Source organism: Callospermophilus lateralis, chromosome 4 (assembly GCF_048772815.1).
Source record: "Callospermophilus lateralis isolate mCalLat2 chromosome 4, mCalLat2.hap1, whole genome shotgun sequence".
NCBI classification, from domain to species: Eukaryota; Metazoa; Chordata; class Mammalia; order Rodentia; family Sciuridae; genus Callospermophilus; species Callospermophilus lateralis.
In genome coordinates this window covers 110468912-110475392 of record NC_135308.1, presented here as the reverse complement: position 1 = coordinate 110475392, position 6481 = coordinate 110468912, and positions in this window count along the sequence as shown.

The window sequence follows — 6481 nt, the reverse complement described above, 5'->3', positions numbered from 1 at the left end:
GGCTGGGGATGTGGCTCAAGTGGTAGTGCGCTCGCCTGGCATGCGTGCGGCCGGGGTTCGATTCTCAGCACCACGTACAAACAAAGATGTTGTGTCCGCCGATAACTAAAAAATAAATATTAAAATTCTCTCTCTCTCTCTCCTCTCTCACTCTCTCTTAAAAAAAAAAAAAAAAAAAAAAAGAGAAGGAGCCCGTGTCGTGGCGCACGCCTGTAATTCCAGCGCACGCCTGTAATTCGGGAAACTGAGGCTGGCTGGAGGATTGCGAGTTCAAAACCAGCCTCAGCAATTTAGCGAGGTCCCGAGCAACTTAGCAAGATCCTATCTCTAGATAAAATATTACAAAAAAAGGCTGGGGATGTGGCTCAGTGAAGAGCATCTTTAAGAGAAAGGTCAAATTGAAGGAAAGTAAAATTGTTTCACAATAAGCATATGCAAGCCTATGCTAGGAAACACGTAAAAGTAATTGAGGAAAGCGACTCTAATTGTCATATATTATATATAATAATTAGTATAATGTATATTATATATAATAATTAGTATAATATAGTCATTATTTATTATAAACTATATAATAATGTTTTATTTATTTATTTATTTATTAAGGATGGGCTGGGGATGTAGCTCAGTGATAGAGTGTTTGCATACCATGCACAAGGCCCTGGGTTGGAACCCCAGCATTGAAAAAAAAATGGAATAATTAATACCTAATAGTACTTATAAGCCAGGCATTGTTCTAAGCATTTTATATACATTAATTCATATAATCCTTAAACAAAAAAACAAACTATGATATCCTAGACCTTTTGAAGTTAAGCCATAAGCAGCTTTGCAAAGGAGGCTAGGGGTATATCTCAATGCTAGAGTGCACGCTTAGTAAACCTGAGGCCCTGGGTTCAATGTCCAGCAGCACCAAGAAGATGCTTTGCATTTTTGCTAAGGCTATTTGGAACACCCTGGTAACCTTGAGCTTCCATGTAAAACAATTCTATTACCCTGAGACCTCATGTAGACATTTTGATTGGCAACTCCACATCATCTCAGCATTCCAGCAACCCCTTGGAGGATGCTGGACTTGAGAGTGAAGTCTTCCAGACAAACCCATCTACCCTATGAAACCACCAAATGAGCTTTAGTGAGTCCATGCTACGTGGGATAGAAGAAATACCCAGCTGGAGGTCTATTCACATTTCTGCCCCATAAAATTGTAGCTTTGTGAGCTATAATAAAATAGTAGTTGTTGGAAGCACACCAAAAAAAATAGATATAAGATAGTTTCTTTTATTTTACCAATGAGAGAACTGAATCACAGAGAGGTTACGTTGTGCCAGGAACCATATAAGGTATTAAAGATACAATTATCAACAAAGTAGATATGGGCTACCTTGGCAGCATTAATAAACTTCCTGAAAAACAGAAAATCAAATAATCATACTAGGGGCATGTTGAAGACTTATCCATTTTATTTTGAGGCAGGATCTCAATAAATTACCTAGGCTGACCTCTAATTTGTGATCCTCCTGCCACAGTCTCCTGAATTCCAGGGATTAAAAGCATACACCACCATTCCTGGATTCTAATAATCTTTAAAATATGTTGATAGTTATACAAGGTAGATAATGTTTGTGAAACCTGAGATGCCTTATTGTCCAAATGAAATTTCAGCTGAGATCTGAATGATGAATCAGAGTTAAGAAGGCAAAGACTGAAAGACTGGAGAAGGGAAATGTTTCAGGCAGAGGAAACAACATATGCAAAGGATCAAGATCTCAGAGCCCTTTAGGAATCTGAGGAATTAGCATAATGCTACAGTGTGGAGTTTCTGGTGGGGAGTATGAAAAGGCTAGATGAGTGGGAAAAATCTCAGCCAAGTGTGGTGGCACATGCCAGCAGCTTGTGAGGCTGAGGCAGGAGGATCTCAAATTCAAAGCCAGCCTCTCCAACTTAGTGAGGCCCTAAGCAACTTAGTGAGACTCTGTCTCTAAATAAAATATAAAAAAGGGCTGGGGATATGACTCAGTGGTTGAGTGCCCAGGGTTCAATACCTGGTACTTTAAAAAAATGGGAAAATCTCTGTAAATTACATTGTAAAATTTCAACTTTACTCAAGACAACGAGAAGCCATTGAAAAGTTTAAGTCAGAGGAGTAGCAGGGCACATTCGTGGGTATGTATGTATTATGTATTTTTGGTGGAACTGAGGATTGAACTCAGGGCCTTGTGCATGCTAGGAAAGCTGTACTATATCCCCAGCCCACCATATTTGTTTTTAGAAGATCACTGTGGCTGTTGTGCCAGGGGAAGATGGGAGGGGAGCACAACTATATACAAGGAGACTAATTAGGAGCTTTTTTTTTTAAAGAGAGAGAGAGAGAGAGAGAGAGAGAGAGAGAGAGAGAGAGGGAGAGAGAGAGAGGGAATTTTATTATTTATTTTTTAGTTTTCGGCGGACACAACATCTTTGTATGTGGTGCTGAGGATCGAACCCGGGCCGCACGCATGCCAAGCGAGCGTCCTACCACTTGAGCCACATCCCAGCCCCAGGAGCTTATTAAAGAGGTAAAGAGGTAGTAGTTGCAACAAAGCAATTTCATCCTAGAGCAAAATTCTTTTATTTGGGAGTCAAGAAGGTCTTGGAACATATCCTTCAGGAATATCAAGGACCTACAATATATTGAAGAAGCAATACAATTAATCTGTTATTTAGTCTTAATTTTCAAGCAATTCATAATCAACATGCTTGAGCTTCTGATACTGCTACACTCTACATAATCAGAACTCAGTAAGATCTAAAGTCAATGAATGTTTCTAAAAATATATATGTACTGTAAACTTAAACTACCCTAAAAAAAGTTCATGAAAAGAAGAAGGAAGAGAAGGAGGAGGAAAGGAGGAGGAGTGGTGGTGGCACATGCCTATAATCCCAGCAACTCAAAAGGCTGAGACAGGAGGATTGCAAGTTTGAGGCCAGTCTCAGAAATTTAGTGAGACCATATCTCAAAATTTAAAAAAGGCTGGGAATGTAGCTTAGTGATAAAGCACCCCTAGGTTAGATCCCCATTATCAAATACACACACATGCACACACACACATGTATTTGTATATATGTGTATGTTTGTTTATATATATAATATATATAATATACATACATATATTATATATATTAATATATGTATATGCATACATATAACATATATACATATACATATATATATATATTTGATATAGGCACATACCTGTAATCTCAGCAGTTTAGGAGGCTGAGGCAGGAATATCCCAAGTTCAAAGCCAGCCTAGGTAATTTAGCAGGGCTCTAAGCAACTTAGCAAGATATTGTCTCAAAATAAAAAATAAAAGGGGCTGGGGGCTGGGGCTATAGCTCAGTGGCAGAGCATTTGCCTAGCATGTGTGAAACACTGGGTTTGATCCTCAGCACCACATTAAAAAAAAAAAGTCCGACTGTCCATCTACAACTATAAAAGGGGGGTGGGCTGAGGATGTGATTGAGTGGGTAAATGCTCCTGAGTTCAATATCGGGTACAGAAAGAGAGTGAGAGAGAGGAATTGTAGGTAGGTCTGGGCTATAATCAGCTGTAGAGTATTTTCATAGTATGCACATGGCCCTAGGTTCAAACCCCAGCACCATCAAAAAAGAAAAAAAAAATTAGACATGGAGAGATAAAAAATTGCAGTATTTAGTAATCAGTTGAATCAATGTAGGTGGTGAGGAAACTAGAGAATTGAGGCCAACTGCTGGTTTCTGACATGCGCAATGGTGCACACTGTGTACACTAGCAGATACTAGAACTTCCTCTATTATAGTGATTATTATCACACTGTATTCTAATTGTTTTAAGAGATCAGAGACCCTTTCCCATCATAACTGACAATGCCTAATGCACATATGGTAGCAGCATTCAATAAATATTTATTGAATTTAAGTATGATTGAATAGTGGTACTGAAAGAAAAACAGATTTGTGAAGAAAATTGACATGTTCAGTTTAGTATGTACTGAGTTTGTGATACCTGTGAAATATCCAAGTAGAGTTTTTAGTTTGTTTGTTTGTTTGTTTTTGGTGGAGAGTGGATTAGACTGGAGCTCCAAAGAAAGATCTAGAGATGTGGTACTTACCAGGATATAGAAATTGTTTGAGAAAATAAGACCATCCAGGGAGGATGTATACAGCACAAAGGACATAGGATCTAAGAAAGGCTTCTGTGGTTTAAGGAACAGACAGAGGAAGTTCCTTCCTTGTACCACAGAGAATCAGAAAGGTAAGGGACACCAGCAGACTGTTGGTAGGAAAGGTCAGATGAGTTGCCTCCTGCTGAGATATCAAGCAACATAAGGACTGCAAAATATCCATGCAAGTGTGGGGTGATCTTAGAGAGGAGTGACCTTGGAGAGATACAGAAGTTAGAGGAGAGGAAATGGGAGACCCCTATAGTTGCCCCGATAGGCAACTCCTTCAAGAAGTTAAGACCATAAGATGCAAGAGTGAGAAAAAGAGACAGGCCGGGTATGATGGCATATGCCTGTAATTCCAGCAGCTCAGGAGGCTGAGGCAAGAGGATGGTGAGTTCAAAGCCAGCCTCAGCAATTTAGCAAGGTGCTTAGCAACTCAGTGAGACCCTATCTCTAAATAAAATACAAAACAGGGCTGGGGATGTAGCTCAGTGGTTAAGTGCCTCTGAGTTCAATCCTTGGTGCCAAAAAAAAAAAAAAAAAAAAAAAAAAGAAAAAAGAAAAAAGAGACAGATAGACATAGGGTAGTAACTTGAGAGCCTAGTAAGGGGAGGTTTAAAGAAGGGAGAGACTTGGATATGTTTAAAAGTGAAAGGGAACCCAGTGTGGTGGCACACACCCGGAGTCCCAGTGATTTGGGAGGCTAAGGCAGGATTGCAAGTCAAGGCCAACCTCAGCAACTTAACAAGATTCTGCCTAAAATTAAAAAAAAAAAAAATTAAAAAGGGCTGGGGATGTAACTCAATGGAAAAGTGACCCTGGGTTCTAATTCCAGTACCAAAAATAGTAATGGGAGCTGGGCTTGGTGGCATATGCCTGTAATCCCAGCTACTTGGAGGCTGAGACAGGAAGATCAGGAAGTTGAGAAAGGAGGATCACAAATTCCAGGCCAGCATGGGCAATTTAACCCTGTCTCAAAATAAAAAATAAAGGGCTGGGGATGTGGCTCAAGTGGTAGCACGCTCACCTGGCATGCGTGCGGCACGGGTTCGATCCTCAGCACCACATACAAAACAAAAAAGATGTTGTGTCCGCCGAAAAAAACTAAAAAAATAAATATTTAAAAATTCTCTCTCTCACTCTCTCTCTTCACTCTCTCTTTAAAAAAAATAAAAATAAAAATAAAAATAAAATAAAAAATAAAAAGGGCTTGGATGTCTCTCAGCAGTAGAGTACCCTGGGTTCAATCTCTAGTACTTAAAAAAAGAAAAAAGAATGGGAATTAATCCGTAAGGAGAAGAACTAAAGTGCAGGAGAGCTAGCTTCAGAGAAGGAAGAAAAGATTAGAATTTCAGACTTACCAAGCATCAGATGGGACTGATGTGATAGAGCACTTAATTAGTAAGGGTTCAATCCCCAATACTGAAAAATAGAAAAGGAAAAAAGAAAATCAAATGAATGAATGAATAAATGGATGAAGTTAGTCATATTTTGGAAGAGGGCAGAGTTCTCCATGTGTTGAAAGTGGAACTAATCAAGATCACTGAGACATAAGCCCAGTACTGACCATCCAGTCCTCAGACAGGTCAGGGGAGGACAGCTGGCTGTCTGATGTCACCAGAGGGAATGGACATCCACCTTTCCAAACCCAAACAGAATGCTTCACACTGTGCAGTAGAGAAACAGAAGGGGAAAAGAGGAGTGGTCAGGAATTATGGGTTTAAAACTGCTGGCAATCCAAGGAGACCAGTTCACACCTTCCACCAGGGAGAAGCTGACATTAGTAGTTCATAGTTCCTGATTCAAATATAATAAGTTTTTTTTTGTGCCATCAGTTAAGGTCTCCTCAAGTTCCATGAGGGCTCACTTCTCTCTCTCATCTCCATCTAATGCTTCACTGCTCTTTTCACCCAATCAGTCCTTGGTAAGAGTGTTGAATGAGTGAAACTACACACTAGAATTGGGTGCCTCCTCCAAGAAGCCGATGCACAGAGGATCACGTCAAGATTATCCCTCTCAACATCATGCCCTAGGGAGTGGGGTGATATTTCAACTCTGAATCCCTCTGCATTTCTCCTAGCCACTTTCTCTTGCTCTCTTATTTGGTCTTACTGTTTCCTCTGACTCTCTGTTTCTCTGTCTCTCTATCTCTCTGTCTGCACAGGAAGCACGCAGCTTTAGGTCTGAGGTGATTGGTAACGGAAATATTGATGCCTATGCAAATTTAATAAAGGGTCACAAACGTTTATCGTTACCTCTTGTGTATTTCCCTGCGTTTCTGTCTTGGACTTGAT